Source organism: Solea senegalensis, linkage group LG16, assembly GCF_019176455.1.
Source record: "Solea senegalensis isolate Sse05_10M linkage group LG16, IFAPA_SoseM_1, whole genome shotgun sequence".
Classification (NCBI taxonomy): Eukaryota; Metazoa; Chordata; class Actinopteri; order Pleuronectiformes; family Soleidae; genus Solea; species Solea senegalensis.
The window spans coordinates 11,963,175-11,987,296 of record NC_058036.1 but is presented as its reverse complement, the minus strand read 5'-3'; the positions used below and the strand labels follow the sequence as shown (position 1 = coordinate 11,987,296).

General features: G+C 38.8%; 1 protein-coding gene across 2 annotated transcripts in view; it reads right to left on the bottom strand.

Annotated features, from left to right (window-relative positions):
- Positions 1 to 24,122, bottom strand: part of LOC122783332 (leucine-rich repeat and fibronectin type-III domain-containing protein 2) — a 162,217-nt gene that overhangs the window by 33,467 nt on the left and 104,628 nt on the right. For both annotated transcript variants that reach the window (XM_044048063.1, XM_044048064.1), the window contains one exon: positions 17,469 to 17,549. The gene's annotated coding sequence lies outside the window, so the exon portion shown is untranslated. The remainder of the gene's footprint in view (positions 1 to 17,468; positions 17,550 to 24,122) is intronic.

Below are 24,122 nucleotides of genomic sequence, written 5' to 3'. Positions count from 1 at the left end.
GCAGTAAACCCCACCCACCATTTACTCCGAGAAGCACAAAACAAACACACGGCGCTGTTACACAGATACTATAACAGTGGAGGTGTCACATGTCATACTGAGTGATTACTCTCCATTTGCACTGTGCTCATGCAAGTATGATGTGGGCGTTTATGCAGACGATAGACTGCCCATATGGGGGGGGGCTGTTATATAATTCATACTGCAGGTGCTAAAGAGCTTATGCTTCCCAACTAAGAGACAAGCAGTTTGGAAATAGCTCTCTCACATATACAGTCCTGCCTGTATGTTCACTAAATGGCTAACAGGATGAAGTCGTTGGGGAGAAATATGTCCAGGACCCAATAAGAGGGGAATATGGAGGGCACAAAACCAATCAGTGTCCCGTCGGCAAGCTTTTTGTCGAAACGAAAACAGGTCTTCTGTGACGTTTCCCTCGTCGACACAATTTGTTTGTTTTTAATTTATTTGAAGACAAGCTTATAGAAAAGATTTAAATCAAAAATAATCTGCATGTGATTTAGTGAGCCAATATTCCGTTAAGTTCCGGTAATAGGATTAACTTTTGTTTCCTACTCAATACGTGCACGGCTTTCTCAACCTGATAAGGCTCCTCTTTTTAATTAGCTTCGGAAGTTTTTATAATAAGACCTAAAAGTGATTTAAAGTATGATTGAAGCAGACAGTGATTCAGAGATAGCGAGATTCACTTGGCTGCATATTCTGGGCACTAACCAGTGCTGTCACAGAGGAGGTACAACTCACCCAAAGACAAGGAAAAGACCCCCCATCAGCAGAGGCTTGTACAACAAAGGCAGCTGGTAATTTATAATGTTTAGTGAGCCTTTTTAGTGCATTGAGTCCACTGAGGCTGTGTACTGCTGCTCAGTGGTGGAGCCATGCTTTTCTTAGATCTCTGTGGGATCCGAGCTCTCACTGGCGTAGCTGGAAATAGCAACCACAGAGAGGTGCCTTGTTTTTCTTGTTTACCTGAATTCATTTTTTTAAACTTTCCTGTTGGATTGTGATGGGCCCAGGATATTTTGGAACTGCAAATAATAAATAAATGAATAACAATCTCAACCATTTTTTCTCACCCATTACAATCGTCAGTCTAAATCATCTTGTATATGTTTCACCATGATGAGGCAGCCGATATGAAAGACCACACAACGGATGAGGAGTTTACCGTGAAAGCTATTTTTAGAAACAGCAATAATCTCAGGTGGTGTCTTCAGTCGTGTTGTAGCATGCTCCATATGAACTAGTGATGAGCTTATAGGAAATTCAGTATCTGTATCAATTTGAAACCAGTCAAAATCAATGGATGTGAAACAGACAAATATCTATATCACTACATATACTCTAAGTGCATGAAGAGCACAATTACCTACATGTCAAACACTACTGGTCATCTCATATACTGTATATGTTAAGCTGCTTGTCAACACTAATATCGAATCAGTCAATCACAGCAACGCAGTGCATTTGGTTATATATACATCAAGATGAGCTGCTGATGCTGAGGTTGAAACTGAGCATCATGATGATAAGCAAGATGATTTGTGTGGCTTTGAATGTGGCATGGCAGTTGGTGCCAGGCTGGCTGGACTGAGTATTTTTAGAAACTGCTGATCTACTGGGATTTAATAGCGCAGCCATCTCTAGGGTTTACAGAGAACGGTAAGAAAAAAGAAAAAAAAAACATATTCAGTGAGCAGCAGTTCTCTGGGTGAAAAATGCTTTGCTGATGTCAGAGAGAAATAGCTCAAAATGATGGATACCCAGCAGTACATTACAACAGTAACTCAAATAAGCACTCTTTACAACCAAGGTATGAAGAAGACAATCCCTGAACAAAGCAGATGGGCTACAACAGCAGAAGACCAGGTGTCATTCCTGACACATTACATTATTACATGTCATTTGGCAGAGACTTTTATCCAAAGCGACTTACAATAAGTGCATTTTAACATGTGGGTATAAACAAGAGCTAGAAGTAAGTAAGTGCTTCAAGTAAGCCAAACTACAAAGCGCTGAGTGTTATCTTAAGTACAAAAAAATGTCGGTGACTGCCAATATAGGGTGCTGCCCCACCGCAACCCATTAAAAAAAATAAATTACAGGAACCTTCCTTTAAGATTTTAATTTGATAATTTTTTCTGAGATACCGAATGCAAACAGAAACGTCAGTTAAAACACAGCGCTGTGGTTCATCGTTCATTTATTGGGGTCAGTGTTCATTGGCTGTTCCACTTCAAACCTCATCACAAAGTCTTGTTTATCATTTATCGTTGATAAACACACGCCTCTCTGACTGTAAAAAAAAATAAGACGGAAAAAACTCACTGGATAATTTGTGGCTAACTGGGAGCTGCACAGAACATTGAGGTTACCAGTTGTGTCCAGTAGACAGAGCTACCCTTAAGTGATGCACTCTCTACAAATCACTATAAATGTGTTTTCAATGCTTCAAATGTAATGTTTTCATATTGAATATGATATATTCAGATTATTAACACAACACAAAATAGAATTTGCTCTCAGGGTCCCCCTACAGTCACACAATGCGGTAAAGTGCATTTGTTGACAAGCCAACGATACCGGCGAACTCTGAAGCAGGACTCCTAATGTACAAACAACCAAGTTCAGCAGCCTATCTTATAGCATTTTATACAAATATAGACATTGTTTACATTTTCAAGGTATCAGAGACAAAATCCCCGGGCTGTGATGTTTGCAGAAACAGCCGAATGGACATGGACCCAAAACCAGAAGATCCATTGTGTCAAAACAGGCGATGCAGACCATGAAATCATATGTTGTACTGCTTCAATGTCACACATTGCATGTGCAGCACCAGAATAGGGCAGAGGTCGAGCCATGCCCGCATGCCATTCATTCATTTTCATACACAGTCGCCTGTTACTGCACATAAAAACTCCCTTTTAGGATCAATGCTGCTGAGTTCACAGTGGACACAGCAACTTGATAGGCTCTGTGATCAGTGGGTTGGTTGTTGCTGATATCCAGTCACACTGGAGTCCATTGATTGAAACATTACAGTCAAGAAGTGTGTGAGAAAAAGGAATGGGAGTGCTGTCAAGCCCAGTTGGTCTGCAGGCTCCTGAAATCTATTTATTGATCTTCCCTGGCTGCTCACCGCTTCCTCTGACAAGGTAGGATCTTCAGAAGGACATCAGTGACGCACTTCACGCTGCACCACAGGGAAAATATAATTCTCTACCCTCATCTAATGTGATTTTTTTCTCTGTACTGACAAAAAAAAATCAATGATCACAGGAAATAGTAAGATGTATATTAATATCTGGCATAGAACTGTCTCTTCAGGTGTGCATCCCTATTCACACTGACATAATTATTCTTATGTGATCCCGCTCATGTGTCATTATAATCTCAAATGCTCCAACATTACAATGATGCAGGTAATTCCCACTATGATTCCCATTTTTTCCTTTAAAGAAAATAGGACAAATGTAGAAATGAAGTATGAAATCAAATGGCGATACTCCATGTACTTGCTTCTCTAACTGTTATGTAGTTTCCAGCATAGCAACAGACACACCGTTGACAATGGCAGTGTCATGTCATCTTCTTCAAAAGAGAACCTTAATTTAAGGCCAGTTAAGAAAAGAATGTTCAGATTTTCAAATGCATACTGTATATCTGAGGACACACAAAGAGAGACGCAAGCAGACTCACCTATAAAGTTGTATCTGTTCTCAATCTCAGTATTAGTGTGGGAGTGGAAGTACATGCACGACAACAGGTTAAAACAGGTTAGAAAAGAGAATGAACAAGGAACAAATGAACCTGCAAGGTTGAATTTTCTCCTTTGCACAACTGGCCAAGATATAATCCCAGTCAACTCTGATCACATTGACACAGTTCATAATCTGGTATTAGCACAATGGAAATGTGTTCTCTCCCACATCAGATCAGATCACTCAAAGAATCCCAAATGTATCCGCTGACCTGATAATAAAAACCACATTGGCTGTTGGTTTGAGCTGCATGAATGCAATCCCTCCTCCTGATTCATTAAAGACCGCCTCCTGAGCTGACATCCTCTGATCCGCAGCATTTTTATACATTAATTAGTGGCCATACGTTGATGTAATAAAAGCCACTATCACAATTTTTTTTTAACTCAACTACGCTCAGGATAGGGTTAGGCATATATAGTCATACTTAGCTCTATCCACAGGCAGTCAGAGTAATTAGGATTAATGCCAGGTTTGAATTAGGTCCTTGCTCTATTTGCATTTTGTTTGAAACATTCTGGGTTTTTTTTATCTGCATATGGATTGCATGAAAAAGAAAGTATCAAACAGGTAACATCCTAAAATGTCATGGACTGACCATCACTAAAGAGTCCCATTCCACATATGCTGCATAAAAATCAATATCGCCATGGTTCACCAATGGTTGCATCCTGCAGCAGAAACCTGTTTCCTTTCAAAAGTAATCTGTAACCTTACATTTCTAAATGTATGAAAAAGACAGAAAAATGCCATCAGATATTCAGACGTTGTTTTTCCAACATGCTTAAAATCTAAGCTGGTATTTTTTGAAAATAAAAACCTACTAATATGTGTGTATATATATATATATATTTTACTCTATCCAACTTTTCCAACAAAGGGTCCCCTGTTTATGCATACCTGAAGAACACATATGGGAGAATAACAGAGGAACCTTGCATTGATGAATCCCTCTAAAAACATTTCCAAGACATGGAAATCATTTCAGTGTCATGATGCAATGGGCGGCAATCTAATTCTCTCGACGGAAAGATTCCCCATCCTCATACTTGTCCACAAAAACTTTGCCCTTGATGGTGTAATATAAGTGAAACAGCCAATCATGGAGAGGGAGACAGGTGAGGACACAAAAAAAGCTCTACAACATGAAAACACAAAATAAATTTGAGATTTCACAATTGGCATCAGAGAAGCGCTGAACGTGCTCTTTCTTGGCTCATCTGCTTTATATTCACTTATCTCTGCTTGCAAGATGACAACTCTTGCCTCCACAATGGAAGCCGCCATGAAAAGGCACAGTGGACACAGGCACATAGTGGGTGGTGCAGCTTTTTAACAGCATTAATCCAGTGGGTTTTTCACCTCAAATTGGGTGGGGACAGAAAACTGTGCCGCTTTAGCGCCAATCAGTGCTCTTCTTCCCGAGGAATTGTGCATTATGTGCACAATCTTCAGTGGTGGCCTAGTTTGCTAGGCTTCATAAAAGCTTGTTTGGCGTATTGGGCTCTTGTCATGGAGGAGTTTGTTTTTGTCAAATGTTTTATACATGATAATCAGTTTCAGTCCACAAATTGAAGTAATCCTCAGTTGATAAGCAATTAAACAAGGAAAATAAAGAAATATCTGTTTCTATCTCTTTGCTTGGAACGCTACAGTGATAATGTTCAGCTGCAGTGATGGAAGCAATCTGTCACTAAACCAATATTGATGTACTAAACTACGTTTGGGGATGTGTTTCTCCATCAGTGGGCTGACTGATGCCTTCTGGGAGATTCCTATTTTACACATCACACATAGATATATTACACTAACTGGCTCATGGAGTTCATGTTAATGTTAGATTGTGTGTTACATGATGCGTGGGCACTGTTGCAAAGGGAGGTTTAGTAAAAGTCATGTCATCATATAGGTAATAAATACAGGTATCCTTGAAAAGGTACAGTGTGTAAAATATAGCAACATTTATTGGTGAAGTTGCATGTTGCACCTGCACACTTCCAAGTGTTTTGGAGAACCTATGTCGCCTTCAAATTCACTTCAAAACTCAAAAGATGTTTAGTTTGTCCATTGTGGGCTATAGTAAAAACAAGGTGGTCCAAAATGCCGGCTTCTGTACAGCTGAGCCGTCTACTGATGGAAATATAAACGGCTTATTCTCTTGACAGGCTTCAAAACACTGTCACATTCAAATGTCGAACATGTACTGCAGCAGTATGTTGAGTTTCACCAAGTGCATTTCAAAAAAAGGTACTGATATTTTAATATAAACAACTGCCAACAACTACATTCATATTAGCAGGCACGTCGCTCAAATCCGATTCATTTCGATTCATCAGATGTGACAGTTCCATTTCTCTTTCCATATGTTGACGACGTAACGCGGCGTAATATTTGTGAAACCGCTCTTGAAATGGGAGATTATGTAAGATAAATAGAAGCTATACCTTTGTTTTAACTCAGAACACAGAAGCTGTTGCACTGAATTGGTAGATGATATTTCAGTCTTACGGATGAAATACCACTGTTGTTTTGCTAAACATCAACACTTAGCAAACGTGCACATTATATCTGATCATCCACATTCACAAGTGACAAAGAAATTGGATGTGATCTTGGTAGTCTGAAGAAGCCTGTGGGCCTTTGATGTGCAATCATGTAGAGTGTAAACATTAATGTGTAGTTAACAATCTGATCTTCTCTCCTTTAGACTCAAATGAATTGAATATGTGTGCAGTGTTGGACGCTCTGCAGAAGCTGAGATCGACAAAGTAATGGCAATTTGCTGCGTGGGTTTGTTGGGTGCTGTATCTTGATAATTACATCTATAATTGTGTGGTGCACTGCAAAATTAATTTTGAGTTCTAGTCAATTATTCCACCACAGATTTTCTGAATTCTTACTGATATGCTGTATCTGCCTTTGTGGTGAGATTTTCCTTATTCTCGGTGCAATTCAGCTTTGCATGTGTGAAGATAAGGGTATACGCCCACTAGCAAATTATTAATGATATCAAGCACAAAAAATGATGGATATTTGAGCGGGGAATACGCTGTATGGCTCCATATATATCTCCTCTGGATATTATAAAACACTGGTGAAGTAGAATGCCATTGTAAGCATAATATCAATTAGTTCATTACTTAGGTGTAACAAGAGGATGCAAACTGTCAAACCTAAAGGCTGACAAAAGGGAACAAAAAGGTTGGAACATGAAAACATGTTGGTGCAGTCAATCAATGACAGCCTGAGTGAATGTAGAAATGAATCAAAGCAGTAATTGAATAGAAAAGCCCTGACTCATGTGTCTTATAGGTGAAATAAGGTCCACGTTGAGTTGGAGCTAAAAATGAAACGGCACTGACTCTGAGACGTGGAAAGTAGTGGACCTAACAGAAGACGCGCTGTGGCCATGATGCTTTTTGAGTGTTTTAATGGGAGCTGAAAGTTGCAAAGCAGGAATAAAACTGGTAGAGTCGAGGAAGCGTGCCAAAAAAAACAAAAAACTGCCCATTAATATTCACCACAAGCTTTCAACACTCTGAAGTTATTATGGGGTTGGCTGTGAATGTGAAACTCATAGACACTTAACTGACAGATGTAAGAATATTTCCAAGAGATAATTTAGTTGGTGATAGAGACTACAAAGAATGTGTGTGGTTGTTGGAACGTAAATGGATTTTTTTTTTTTTTTTAAATCTTATTCTCTGATTTAATTATGTCTCCATATTGTCTCAGCCAAAATATGCTTGGCAGAGGAACATGCACTGATGAAGATAAAAGCAAAAGGAATTCAATTCAAGCTTTGTATAAAAAGTCTAACTGTTTGGGTTTTTTATATTTTGAGGTGGTTGTATTCTTCTTTGTTGCTGATGTTTAGCCATATCTTTAGCACGGGGTGTCCAAACTTTTTGAAGGAGGGCCAGATTTGATCATTTGAAGGTTTCCAGAGGTCCCTTCAAATCTTTTTGTAACACTAAAATTACTTTTTCATTGTCACAATGATCATGTTTAAATGACAATATCACAAAATCTAAGCCACTCACACACAAATAAAAACCATTTGAAAGCTCAACTCCTTACCAGCTGATGTAATTGGGCTACATGTGATTGAGGCCGATTTTCTACCCCAGGCCATAAATAATACCAACGTTGTTATAAAACCAACGCTGCGGGCCATACAAAATCTGACTGAGGGCCATGATTGGTCCGCGGGCTGGACTTTGGGCATGCCTGGTTTAGCTGATATTTAAAAAGACAACTTTCATTTCTATAGTGCTTCCTGTTTGCCCACTTTTACGAAAATAAGGCAGTAGCAAGACACAGGTATACATACGTTCCCTCAGCAGCTTGTGTCATAATAAGCACGTCTGCATTAAAAACAATAGATACTTGGTGAACACTGTTCTGTGCACTATCCTCTTCACATAATTATACAGTTCTTTAATGCCATTAAATGGAGCCATTGTTTTTCTACAAAAGCACCGTCCTGAAGGCCAAGAGACTATTAAAGAGAAAGCAAGGATACTAGGAGGCCATTATGAGTACAGATGGTGTCATTTTCAATTGCCATTACACCATCCAAGCAGTTTTAATATGATAATGGGAGTTTAAGACACACAGTTTCTGTAAAACCCCAGTGCTGTACAGCAAGTGTGCCCTGTAGAGAAACATGGATTTGGTTTCAGGGAGCTTTAACAGCGTACTTGCAAACACGACTACTGTGAAAAAAAGTTATTTTGTTGTGAGTTTCATCCACAGGTCTTTTAAATACTTGTTTGTACAATAACTATTTATCTCTTTTACTCTCTTTCCTTTTTTTAGGTTTCTTTGCAGCATACAGGCAGTTCTTGGGCCTAGGGAATATAAATCAGAAGTACCTCAAGTATATGGCAAAGCATGTTGTTGAGCTGAAGTTCTGTTGCTCCTCTATAGGCGTGCTGTGTTTAGAAAATAAAGTTTTAAATATTAAAGTAAAGTAAACGTTTTGACCATGTTCTAAATTGGTGTAATGACTGTTGATGTTTGCGTTGGTATAAGTGCATATACAAACATTTAAGGTTAGAAAAATATATGTATATGTATATGATAATCTGATATCTCTATATGTGAGGCGTTTATTAGCATGTATGCATAATGGGACACAATGTCTATCTATGATGAATGTAACCAAGTTTATAACTTTCGAGGTGCTGTGGCTGACTTCGACATAAAGGCTGGTCGTTCTCTCATAATTATCCAGACAGTGTGCTGGGCCTTGTTAACTGATGTTGCAGGCATGCAAGTATGTTCCTTGCTGTGCACCTTGCCTACACAGCACAATAATGTTTTAATTGCTGTTGGGGTTTTAACCGCTTTATGGGTTCAGCTATTGGAGTCCAATTTGCTTCTCATGGCTCAACTGCATTACACTTTAGACGATGATATAAGTCAAGTAACGAGGCAGCAAAGTGCGGCAAAGTTTATCTTAGTCGTGCCTTCCTGCAGCTGTTAGACTGTGCGACAAACACTGCTCGCAGTAGACCACACAACCCGGCTCCTCATTCCTCCCTGCCACGTGCAATATTGTATATACTGTACAATAAAGTGCAATATACTTATACATATTTATACTGTAAGTATCAAGTCTAATATATTGTGTATATTCTGCTAATTGTCTATAATGTACATTCTACATTCTATTTTCAACTAATATTTTATAGTCTAAGTGTTAATAACTTATCACTTATCTGCTCATGTTGGGATTTTGTGTGATAGAAAAGGTGGTACAAATAGATGCACTGCATGCATGTCAGTGTGAATGGGTACAGAACTGTAGTGTAAAATAAAAAGTGCCACATAGCTACAGAACATTCATCATTTGTGTGTAACACTTGATTCAAACTGTTGGTGGCATTGGTATTAGTTAGTTGTTGGCTGCTAATAAGCTCCATCATTAGCCCCAGGTGAGCAGATGTAGGTTGTGTCAACTTAATTATCCACAGAACTAAGCAGAAATTGCTTCACATTCAGTGAAGAAAAATACGGAAATCAAACACTGGTACCAGCTCCAAGAGTGGAACGATAAAGTTACACAAAGCTTCAAAGGCACTTGCATTTCATCTCAATCTTAACAGGTTATTCAAAGTCACATTTCTCAGTATCACAAAAATAACCATAGGGTGAATACAATCACAAAGAAAATACCACAGTAAACTTGTGGTATTTAGAAATGAGGTGTGTGAGGAGACAACTCTGCTCACAAGATCAAGGCAAGGTGAGATTTTAACACTATTTGTAAGATAACTTTAATGAAAATAATATATGTATGACTAATATTCTTCAGGTAAAAGGATCTTCAGATCTTATCTTAATTGTGTATCAACTATTCTACACAAGGAACGTGTTGTTAACAGGAAATGACTTCTTCCTATGTGGGTTGTGGCTTGTTCAGTTGAGCAAATCTGCATTAGAAAGTTTTCTCTATCTTTGTGTAAAAGTGTCCATTCATGGCCAGTTGCTTTTTCCTCCTTTGTTTGAAGTGAGTTGTCACTGACAAGCAGCTTTGACAAGGTACTGGACGACGACGACGGCACAGTTTATATATTGTTCTCCGTGTATAGGAGAACTCCACAGCAACTCCAGCAGCTCACTTCCCTCCCGCTGTATCTCTGATCACTATTCTTTCATCTATCCTGAGCCTGAGCGCGGCACACAATTGCTGCATCGCAATGATATATGACATTCCATCTCGCCAGCGTATGAAAAATAAATTTGATTTCCCTACACCATTTCCTGATGAGCCCCTCCGCCCTGCCACCCCAGCAGCAGCTGCAGCAGCAGCAGCAGCCCTGCCTCCTTTCATCACACCTGCTTGTGGCACCTTGGTTTTTAAACAAACGAGGGTGAACAGAGGCTTAGGTCAAATGATTGGGTCTTTCTAATGATTAGCAATAACACATATATTAACAGTAAACATTCATTATGGTTTGATGGCAACTGTCAGGACCAGAAAACAACACTGAATGGCACCTTATATTTGTTTACATTTAAGAAAGTACGTGAAGCATCTCTAACTATAGTGACGAGAAGTACCCACATTCCACAAACTAATTCCTTTTTATCACTCATTAGTGCTGTTTAACATTAGCATTTTGAAAAATAAAAAATTGCAATGTGTTATTAATTTCTGTTCATTTGGAGTGCAAATAGAGTGTCCGCGCAATGTGGAGATAAGTGCAATATGTGGTCATGGGCAATGCTGGCAGCTGGATAATTATTACCTCTGACAGGGAGGTTATGTTTTCACCAGCACGGGTTCATCTCCAAGTTTATCCGTCTTTTAGCAATTTGCTATCTACAGTTATCTACAGTTTTTTATTGTGATCACCCAAGTATGCTCCTATTAGTATTGGCAAGAATCTACAAACTGACAACCTCACAAAAATATCACGTTTACAATCTCAATCTATATATATATATATATATATATATAAATATATACAAGCACAAAGGTACCAAACCTATTAAGCTTAAGCTAAGTAATGGACAGAAAAAAAAGTTGTTGCTTGAGAATTTGCTCTCCTGTCAGACCTGTAGAATTTTCTTTGTGACTTGGACACTATCACACCGAGTGATTTTTAGTTGCTGGCCGCATTTACACTGATACACATTTACATACGTCTCCATTTCGGTACCGACTATTTTCCCTGTTGCTCTCTTGATCCTCTCATCTGACCGCAAATCAATCTGTTGAGCACCTGTTGTCCTCTCAGTAATTTATTTTCATATCAACTTCAATCTTTCCCGTCCCTCAACTACAGCTATCAAAACAAATATTACATATGACAAAACAAAAATGACACCAGAGCAGGAGGATAGTGTAGTTAGTTGCTAAGGAGACGGCTAAAACCTTTTGTGGGAGCATAACCTGAAAAGTTGTGGCACTTTGTTGCCAGCTTTGTTGAGCAACAATAACCAAAAGTGTTGAACAACAAACTACAAACCATACTTCTATTATAATAAGACAATTATAACACTGCCTGGCCCTTCTCAGTGCAGACAAAATGTAATTTATTCACTTGGGAACAATATAAAATAAGCTATAGACACAATAGACATATCATAGACAGTAGAGATTCAATATATGAGTGAAGATGGAGCTACAGTATAAGTGTTATATTATAACATTCACTCTCTAATTATTTTTTCTCCTTTTGAGAAAAAAAATGCTACTAAATGTTCCTCTGATGTTGCAAACATAGCACATTTCTCACTACATTTGACAACTATTTTATGGGCACATTCAATAGAGCCATCTGGATAAATCTAAATGAGATATTTCTTGACTGTATTTCAGCAAATGTGTGTCATGGCCAAAACAGCTGCCTCGCTTAAAAGAAACAAAACAAAACAAAAAAACGTTGCTGTTTTCGGCATAAGGCATCCAGGAAAAAAAAAAAAAAAAAAAAAAAGTTTGCTGAATGTCGGGTAATTTGTTTTTAATGGAGATGAAGTTGACACTGTTCTCCTAGACCCAAGTGATTTTTGGTTCAAAAATCACTTGGGTCACAATCACCAGTGGCTCCATTTTAGCCTAAAGCAACAAAAAACACAATCACGGCAATATGAACATCCGTAAAATGTGAAAAGGTGAAATGGCAACTCGGAATAAACACATGACCAGAGGGACAAGGAGATTCAATAATATATTAGAATACCAATGTAAGTTGTCCATTTTGTATTCATAACTCAGGACTCCATGTTATTTTCTTATTGTATAATGTACGCCGATACAAACTCTTTTACTTAATTGCATATTGCATAATTTCCTTGTAAAATGGGGCCCTGATGGCAACATGCAGTACGATCCTGGTGAGTGGGTTGATCCAAACAGATTACTAAACATACACGAACACACAAATTTTGATTCTTAAGCCTCCGAGATATAAAACCGCTAAGAAATAGAACATTGTGCAGATTCATGTAAAACACAGAGTCCTTGTCAACAAAGTAAATCTAATATTAAAAGGTTACATCGACTGTGTAGGTGTAAAATGTTTCTATTAAGAGTTGAAGAATCCCAGGATGATGGGAACTAATTGAAAACAATGCATGATTGATTTCCTGAGACATTCCTGAGAGGGAAGCAACTTCTTAATTGAGTCAGTGTGCTTTGGATCTCCTGACTGCAGGTCAAAAATGATTTATCGAGCTTTCACTCAGTGTCTTCTGAAAAGATGTCTTCATTTAGCTTTTTATCTTCTCAGCCTCGGGTTCAGCTTTTCCCCAACAACAAACGTGATATTCTTTTCTTTTTTTTGTTTTTTTTTTTAGTGAATCATCAAGGAATCATATTGTAAACTGTTACATGCTACACTGACAACACACAATCCAGTGCATTGAATTCATGCCAATTAAGCATGTGTTGTTGAGCTAAAATGCATCTTGTTCTCAAATGATAGAAGTTAACTGTTAATATGGGTTTTACCGATCTAATGGCTGCCATCTGATGCTGGGCCGTTATATATTATGAGATGGAGGAAAAAAGGAAAACGTAACAGTTTAATAATAACACATAATACTCTAATTTAATTGGTGTGTTTGTATTATTAAAATCTCTATCATCCATTTGTCCTGGCCTAAATTTCCTATTTCCTATTGAGGAAAGTGTCAGTAGATTCCAACTTTAGTTTTATTTACTTTATGTCTTGAAAAAGTATCAACAAGATGATCACGGTTCCAAAACATATGTTTGGATGACTGAGGCAGCATTTATCAAGTTCCTAATAATGGAAATGTACAAACATCAAAATGTACAATCCGTAACATGGGTTTGATATGTCTCTGAGCCTCCATTAATATATCCATCCTCCACAGGTCACCAGTCCATCGCAGGGAAAACATACAGAAGACACTCTACAGTAAATTTAGAGTGTCCACTTAACCTAATGTCTTTGGAGTGTAGGAGGAAACCGGAGCACCAGAAGGTAACCCACACCCACGGAGACAACATGCAAACTCCATACAGAGAGACCCTTGTTCAAACCAGGATCCTAACCAGTGACCTTCTTGCTGTGAGGCATTCATTACAGCCACTGCATTACTCTGTGGCCCTCTCATTAATTCCCTGTGAAAGCCAACTACCACCACACCACCTTGTTTGAGTACACTCAACATTAGATGTACTTTGGACGAAAATAAATCCCCCCACTCCCTCTGAGTTCAAGCATTGTTTGTTTTTTTTTGTTTTCTTTTCCCTTCAGTACATGAAGCACTTATAAAGATTCAGGCCAAACTAGTTGAAGTACGGCATCAAAGGTAAGCAGAATTATCCTGCGTGTATTCATCATGTCTTTGCCACATACACACACACACACACACTTTTGTGACCTTCAACATCGTCCTGAAGCATAAAGCATCAGAAACATGAAAAGCCCTCTTTTGATCGTATTAACAGCACCCGGTGCAGGGAATTCAAAGTGTGTGGAAAGAATGTACGACAGCTTCCAAAGAGTGTGAATTAGTGACATCACTGCTGGCAGTTAGGAGCTGAAAGCACTGCTATGATTGCAGTGTCAAACCCATCACTGTCATCATCATCATCATCATCATCGTCGTCATCACAAGCTGCTGCACCTGTAACATCCTTGTGTTGTCAGGAGGGACAGGTGGATTCATGCATTCACAAGGTTGTAAGCAGCTACTCCTCTACACCAATGAAAATGCTTTCAAAAACCTTGAGGAAACAGTTAAGTCAGCTGCAGTTTTGCAGGGTCAAGACTGCAAACTTTCAATCTTCGCTTGAAGGAGACTCTTATTGTACACCAACGTGAATATGTGCCTTATTTTCATGTACAAAGCATCAATCCATGCAGCCAAATATTGCTGAATCTCCTTCCCAAGTTGTTAAATACTAATGTCCATGGATCAAGGCTCTCTGTCCTGATAACAACGTACAGATGCACTCCTTTCACCCGTGATACATGAATGACCAGAGGCAATTTCTCCATCACTGAAACTTCCTGCCAATATTGACAATGTGTCCTTTGGTCCGAACTAATGTCCCGTCAGTGAAAGAGCACATGTACGTGCAGCTGCGTAGAAGAAGAGCCAATGGAAGTGTCCTCTTTCTCTGAACTTTAAATAACAATGTTTTATGTTATGATTTAAAGGTAGCTCCTGTCAGTCGCATTTCTTCTGGCTAGAACTTCTAGAGTGTTGTTTTCAGCTGCGAATTCTGAACTATCAGAGGATCTCTGCGATAAAAAACAATGCTAATGCATTGAGAAACCAGACCATTAAGTGCTTCAGAAGTAATCAAAGGAGCCTTCTTTGTGTGAAGATGCAAACACTGGGAAAAGTTCTAACCCGTTCACTGTGGTTGAAAGTCAGGCAACTGAGTTCTGTGCAGACTTTCCTCAACCTGCAAAGCATCTATTTTCTACATAGCAGGTCTAACTAATGCAATTCATGATGGCTGAGTTCCATTTAGCTTCCCCAAGTTTCAGGGTGAATGATGGTTTACAGTCAACCTATCCCGACCAATGATGGGAATAATGGCGTTAAAATAAACGGCGCTACTATCAGCGGATTTGGGCGGGCTCAACTCACACTCCTAGTTAAATAAATATGTATATCAAAAGGGAAATGTTGTGTTTCATTTCCCACAGCAACATTAAAATATTGTAGAATAGTAATCATATTGTATTATTCGAAGTGTCAATTTCATTCATTAAACATATTTAATATTATGTTGTATTATAAATATTTTGAACATACAGTGGAATTTAAAGTTTCATGATACAATGAACACTGATACCGACTTGCATTAACTGAATTGAGCCATTGTCCATGTGTTCAATAACACGTGTGCTTTCCCTGGTAAAACATGTCAAACATGGCTGCTGTACAAAGGGCTCATTGTCTTAACACAGACATTTAGAGTGGATGTGGAGGGTGCAATGTTATCCTAACTATCATAATATGGTGAGAAAAGTCCTAGATCTTAAGAACAGGGCTTTTTAAACCAACCCACAATCTTTTGTGCCTAAATGTAATCAAACTTGAACAGTTAAACAATGAAACAGCCCACACCATTACTGTGTCCATGGATTTTTAAGGGATAGATGCACTAATAATAATAATACAAATGTTCATACAGGCATGTAGACTCATTTTATGATCCTGTGTGGGTGGTCTGGATTTAATTCAGTGTTGACACATATAGAAGTTACAGCTCTGCATGTTCACAAGTTAGTCATTCCTCATTTACATTGATGTCACCCAACTGGCACATGTCCAGCATCTGGTATGATTTTATTGAAAAAAGAAAGATTTCATACACGCTAGTGTCCCAGATACAATGAATCACAATGAGTGTGTTTGTGCTCTGACAAACAGCAATGCCAAGTTATTTTTACACCGACATTAATTATGCTTTTAATTTCTGCTGTCAGTTGTTTTGACACAGACAGGATATTCTTTGTTGCTTATGGTAGCATCATTATTGTTACTACAGCTTATGCTTCGCTCTCGAAAATATGGCATGTGTTATCACTTCTGAGCAGTGATTTTGTCAGATTACAAAAAGATGTAGTGAAAGTTATAATTTATACTACATTTGCAGGGGGAGATTTTGAATTTGATAGTGTCACAAGTATCTTTCTTGTGATATTCCTGTGATATATGCTGACCAGTCAAGACGCTCAGTGGCCCCTAGGTCATTTGAACTTGAGTTATCATGATACAAAAAAAAATAGGTGGCATTCATAATGTAACCATAATGTGTAGTCACCTTCTACAAGACAACAAACCAAATATAGCACTCGAAAGCCACTGCTAAGAGGCGAGCTGACCTATTTTGTTTGAATTCCACTTATTATTCCTGCTGTAAAGTGGCTCGAGTCCTCTGGAAGCCCAAATATGTCTCACGACAGCGTCTAAAACAAAGTCAAACCATCTTAAACCTTTTGAACCAACGACTAATCCTCAATCCTCTTTGATTCTTTAATGAAGTGATTGATAATTGCAAAACACCTCCACATCTCCTAAAATAAAAGTTTTCTTTTTGACTGAGCATGAATTAAATGTCATACTTCCTAGTTGCTATATTCTAAATGGGTGGCATTTTTCTACATTTTATCCAGTGTTGGTGATGATTGTGGTAAGTAAAATTACATAGATAACTGCATTTTCAAAGTAATGAATTAAGGTATTTTAAAAATGTATACAATCTGAAGCTAAATGCATGTAATAAACTGTTTCAGCAGAGCAAAGAGACATGCTATAGGTGCAGGCATTTGCACAATGCAGAGAGAGTACACTGACAAAATAAAATATTTAATATTGTTGCAATTGATGTTTTTTTTCTTGTGTTTCCTGTTTAACTTAAGGCAACTTAAATGGCGGAAAAACTCCAGGCAGGGTTTTCCTGATAATGTGCCCTGACTCTTTTCTTTATGTCATGTGGTAAATGTGTGTTTGTGAGGAAAGACCAATCCATGCTATGTCTCATATGTCAGATACTGAGCATCCCTCATGGGTGACAGATAAAATAATTCACGTATCAAACCCAAACTATTTGTGTTACAGGTCCCACATGATAGATGGTGTTAGGAATTCTCTAAAAACTGGACATCCTGTGAAGACTTGGCATTGCTTTGAAAGGAAAGGGCAAGGAAAAACAAAAAGGAAAAGCAAACTTACCTATAAATCTTGGGATTGTGCCATATGGCCCCTTAGAAATACTTCACGACCACACATTCACACTCAAAGAGCAAGGTGAGCCTATGGAAATAAGACAAATGGAAAGCAGATAAAATCTCATTTCTGTGTTATTACTGATGTTGTTTGTCATGCTGGACGTAACTTGCAGAACATTCAAGGTAACATATGATGAATATATTACAACATGCATTCAAATGGTGCACACAAAGGGCCACACAGTGTATTTGACCCATGTGACAACCTGAATAACACGTCGACCCTGAATTATCTGACGCACATCGTCTGTTTTTCAAACAAAACCATAACATTCTCCAGTGAACCCTTCCTTATTTCAGTGTTTGTGGTCTAATGTGACTCTAATGTGTATTTTTACTGCTTATATGATTCCAAACACCCTCAACATTCTATTCACATGTTTTTTTTAAACAATCTTCTGGTTAATACTAATAAAAAAAAATCACAATTTGAAAGTGGTGATTTGATGTTTTATTTGGGAAGATGCCTACTTTAATGGTTGACGATGAGTGGGTCAGACGCTTGGCACTGAAAGTTGCTGTTAGAGGTTAGCGCGGAACTGTCAGACTGCAAAGCAAGAGTTGCTAATGTTGCTAAAATGATGGTGATGTGGTGTTCGGCATTTCTGCCATGGTTGGCCAAACAAAATTGTGAGAGCTGGGATGCTTGAGAAGTTGAACTTTTCTTAACTTCTGACATACATAATGCAAAGTGTTTTAGTTGATGCCTCCACCATGTATGTTTGAGGCAGCCTTTGTTTGGACGATATCACAATGAAAAACCCAATATTTACGTTTTAGGAAAGTTGTAAAGTTGGTCAGATTGGACCAAATACTGAAGGAAAGTTAAAAGGCCGTGTTGACAGGGAGGGTAGAGAGATTATATTGCTCTTTGTAAAATAACTGAAACAGATCAGCAGAGCTTGTACAGGGTCCCAACTCCCAAGTTACATTAAAATCTCAAGCAATAACTGCAGGTGTATTTTTTTTATCTCTTTCCTCCCATTCTTGTGGTCCATCAGAACAACAAGCCTTTACTAAACACACAATCGGAGCGGTTTGCTTTGCCAGTGTGTGCATGGAAGTGGAAGTATGGACGTTCCTGTGTGGCTCTCTCAATATTTTTCATGTATTTTACATGTACCGTGCATATTATTTATTCATTTTTTACACACTCTATGCAAAATTGTCTCACAAAAGAAAATAAAAAAGACCTTCAGAGCATTGAAAGGGTGAGGAAATGTCTATTGTGCGCCATATGAATGACATGATGCCCTTGACAGTGGAGCTCTTTATATTCTACTGTGTGCTCATCTGTTGAGGTGCAAGTACGTGGCGTCTTTCATGCATTTGCCCTCCCACGCAAGAACGACATGATCCAGCCTTCCTGGTTAAAGCTGCCGCAGATATGCACTCACACGCATACTCACATTATGATCCCCCCCCCCACGTGCCTCTCCCCAGATACTCATCACACAGCACATTCTCTCAGTTTGGAATCATCATCACATCTTCCCACTTGCCCTCCTGCAACAGTCCCTAATGACCTCAATGTGGATGTCATTATGAAGTCTGAAAACAAGCCCCACCAGCCCCAAATGATTCTTTAATTTATGTGTCACGTCGTGCTTAGTGTGTGTTTTCAGTCGACCAGGGGGAGTCAAAAGGAGAACACAACATTTAGCGCGTCCCCGTCTGGGTATGTTCTGTCAATCAACAGCAGTTAACAAAAGCAACAAAGGCTGCAGCACGTAGTCACCCAAGAGCATTTAACTCAGTCTTTCTAAGTGGAATATTAATGTTAAGTTGGATGTGGTTTTGCCCATTGAACAAGTCACCATTACCTTTCATGGCACCACAGCCAGAGAATCCACTTAAAAATGGACCCACCATCGTTAGCTGTTGACACTCAAATCCCATTTTTCAGAAACTACAACCTGCTGCTGTTTACGGTGGAGCTGAACAAAATGACTCAGGGAATTGAGATTTTCAAAGATGCCAAGAGAGGACACAGTTTCATTACAACAATGAATGTATAACATGTATGAGTATTGTTGTATATTGCATTGCCATGTTCCAACAGCAGCCCAAACGGACAAACCAAACTGAGGTTTGAATATTATATTTTCAAATGGACACAGAATGGGAGTGAAGTATTGTTTTCAGTGGCTCTGTGTGTGTGTGCGCGCGCCTGTCCGCACTTGCTTGCTTTATGAGCAACAGAAGCCCAAGAATTTTGACCCTGATGTGGATTTGAACATGAAATCTTTTGATCTGATGCAAATGCTCTACCATTTCTGATTGCCTTGTTTTAGTATCTTAAGGAGACGGTAGATCCCTGACATGCTCAGGAAAAAGGAAGGGGTAAACTGAGGAATCCTTTGTTACAATCTGACACACTTGCCATGTGATGTCACAACAAGGGAGCGTTAACACCAGGATAGACCGGGGGGGACTCAGTTCAATCGGGCGAGAAATTTCACACCTTCGTTTGGTTTGGTTCACTTTCACGCTGCACTTTTGTAAGTGGACCAAACTGCGTGGACAATGTCACACAGTTGCAACAGCTGCTCATTTGGGGCCGTATTATATACAAGCACTGACCAGAAAGAAAAAACGCATGAGGAAGAAGAAAACGCGGCTCATCGATCGGCTCAGACTTAAAATCCTCCCCTTCAGCCAGCTTGTTCACCACAAAAACAAACAATGGAGCAACACCAAATTTATGCACTCTGGGGGTTTCTATTATTACTTTGGTGTTCAAACCTAATTGGTTTTGTTTGGTCCTTTCTGCTTGAGAGTTTAGGCCATTTGTTCATCAATAAACGCACCACTTACAAAACACATTCATGATGCAACACACGACAAGAAGTTAGCCAAAAGACTGAATTGCTGACAGCAGCTTTAATCTAACCGTAAAATTTGTTAAACTGCTCCAAAGGGTTTATTTTTCAAGTTCAACGATAGTCAGACACCTGCATATATAAACACAAAACGTGTTTTGATGTGGAAATCATTCCTCTTGTTCAAACTGGTAGGATCCCTTTTGCACTTTCTGTGAGAGTATTGGGGGACCAAATCTACAGTCTCCATTCTGTGCAAAAATCAATTTCAAAATTTATCCGTGGTTCATTTGATGCTTCAGCAGTCTGATAGTAAAAAGTCAAGTGGCTACAGTCATTGAAATATGTAAAAAAAAAAACTCTTTCTGTCCCTGGAAGGCATTTCTGTGATGAGCTGTGGTGGACACAATGTGAAGTTGAAAAATTAATAATAAAAAAAAAAAAGATAACTAGGCTGTTGAAAAGTTAAATTCACTTGAGTTAAACTTTTGAATTAATTTCTGGACAAAAGGAGAGATGGATTTTTTTTTTGCCCTATAATGGTCTCTGAAAAAAGCACTAGAAAAGAATCTTAAATTACCTGTATCAATTGGAGGAACAATGTCTATTTGCAAAGGTTGCTTCGGTGTGGCTGCAAATGACAAATCATTGTGGGGGGCATCTTATTACACTAGATCAACTAAAATCCAGTAAATCCACAAGCTTATGCATAGGGATGAGACAGTATGCTACTCAGTCCAAACCAAAATATAAAGATAACGAAAAATGTTAAAATAATATATAATGTAAACACCCTATATATGACAGAAATACTGCACAAAGCACATAATGAAAAAAACAACAATAAAAACAAAAACAAAAACACTTTTTATTTCTTTGTGGAAGTAATAGCAGGGGTAAAAATGCCATTGGAATACACAAAATTGCCCTGAAGATTTACATGATCAGGGCTTTTTATTCCCTGGTAAAATAGATAGTGTCATAGAAATGTAATTGTAAAGGTGATTTTTTTTGGACTTTAATAAATAAAGTAGGAGTTATTGGATGTAAGTGTCATCCGTAAATCAATCTGTGATGTGTTTTAAATATTTCCAAATTACAGTGATTCTTTCAATTTGAAAAAGACTCATGGGAAAGAGATAGGGATGATTGGTGTTGTTCATGAATTAAGGATATAGATATTCAACATACAAACATGATATTATCTTGATTAGGACACTACATTTTGAGCACATCTGATGGAAATGACAGTAAATCATGTCTAGTTTAGTGATCAACCAACATGTCTCTCCATGATGATATTTGAATGAGCTTATTTATGAGATAAACTCTGAAATTGGCTGGCTAAAATCTCATTTTGCTTTGAATGAATGAGTCCAATTATTTTTTTTTTTGCGTCCCTCTAGAATTCACTTAGGAAGGTTGAGGTCAGGCAGAACAGATTGCCTCCTCAGGAAATAAGATGAACACTAAATGCCAACTGATGAAGACTTTAATCAAATGTTCTGCTTACTAAAACATCTGCTGATTGGCATTCACCCTCAAGGAAAAAACAGAAAGCACTGGGAGCCTTATATTACGGTTCAGCATATTTTGAAAACAAACATCTTATTTCTTCACCAGATCAGTTAACTTTAAGAAGAAAGGCATGCAATTTAAACTATGCACGAGGAACATATCACATTGAAACATAAAAAGCTAAAACAAGCAATACACAACTTTTTTTCCCCACAAATCTCATTACAATAATGACAAGACAAAGCATTAATAGCATTACAGAAATAGTGTCTGTGTAAAACCTGATGAGACTAGTTCCCTGTAAAAAATGAGTCAGTCATAGACACTGCCGAGTCTCAAATGATAATTAGTCTGAATGTACATTAATAGGCCCTCGAAACATACCATGCCCAGAATATCTGAGTAACAAACAGAAACCAAACAACAGAAAACAGAAGTAAAAAGGATGAAAATATGCTATAGGTCTCATAATATTTGTTTATTATACAACATAAAGACAAGATGGACTCACAGTGGGGAAATGTATAGTGTTACAGCAGCAAAGACTATGCAACGGTAATAAATATTAAACATGCATTTCCATATGGATGTACAATACAGAGTAATATTATATTGCACTTATGAAATAGTTATATTGCACATGGGATGAGTTCCAGTTGTCCAACAGCAGCAGACATTCAGAAATGTAGAATGTTTAATTTCTGTCACTGAAGGAGCTGCTCAGTGCTTTGATGGTGTCCTGCAAGGGGTGGGACAGGTTGTCCATCAGAGATGAAAGCTTGGCCATCATTCCTCTCCCTCGCATTCCAGGACCAAGCTGGTTTTTTATCAGTTTGTCCAGCCTCTGCCTGTCTGCCGTCAAGATGCCACTCCAAAAAAAGATCGCTGATGCCACCACTAGGGTTGCCAACGTGCCCTCTCCTGTCCCGTTTATTGACCGCTACGCTGATCTAACCACTGAATGACGCAACAGCGACAGCAGCAGTGCTGATCACGGCACTTGAGGGTCATCGGCGACACCTATCATCATCCAATCACAGTGTGATAATAACAGGTGCCGTCCCACCTCACGCCGGGAGACGAGGTGGGGCTATGAGTCCCGCATCAGTTGCACATGATCAGTATACTGTAAGTAAACGCGCATATTCATCCAAATTAAACTATAATGGATAAACCTGCAATAACAAGAAGAGACTGTGCAGCTACAACAAATTACGGTAAGTTAAAAAGACGTGGCGTAAGCCCGTCAGTGGTGATTCAACGAAAGCCTTCAGCACTTTATGTCGGAGGGAATTTTCAGTTGGCCACACACAGATGGTGCACATGCTGAGTCACTTCTATTTTATTACTCTGCAAAACTGCTATCATTATGACAAATGCCTTAAAACAATACACTGTGTAACCGAGATAAGGGCGTCTATACTGGGTACGTAAATAAACAATCGAAGGACACGAACGGCCGGTGTTGACGCCAACAGCGTCTCACTTTTATTCCACTTCCTTTTTTTTACATGGAAAACAACCCTTCTTCCCGGCAACAACAACCGCGCCACTTCCGGTCTACCCTTCACAATAAAATTACACATCAGGTATGAGAAACAATACCTCACAAACTCTACTAAGAGCTGCCATGATAAAAAAAATAAAAATATGACAAAGTTTTTCATAGTGACAAAGTTGGCAACCCTAGCCACCACAGAGTAGTGCACTCCAAAAGACTGTGCAGCATAGAGCTACAATCAAGGCCGGAGCCCGACAACTCCATTTTGATTGACAGCTTTTGCCCAAACACTTTTACAGTCCGACATTATTCAAATGTGCAAACGCACTCAGCTCTTTTGCCTTTTGTCAAGAATGAGTCATTACATAGGCCACTTGGAAGTTGGAACAAATAAATAAAATGAGTCCTCGTCAGCACTTAACATCGTCAGCACTCTAAATGGGCCTTGGAGGAGGAGTGGGTTCGACTCTGGAGAGCTTTGGGTTTCGACTCTCCACATCTGCTGCACCTGCAGCCATGGCTTGCAGATGAGTGCGAGCATGAGCACGTGCGGTATTCCTGTCTGAGTTTGACAACATTCTCACCTGGTTAAATTCTGGCCAGAGGCATGCTGCGATCTTGTGGAGGTCCTGTATTATCACTTTACCCGCAAGCCAGTCTTCGTGCCGTGTGCGCATGACAGCTTGCTGGTGGTAGTCCAGGGCATTGGGCTGACCGTGGCGTTTCAGTTGTCTCACACCAGAGACACACAAGATTA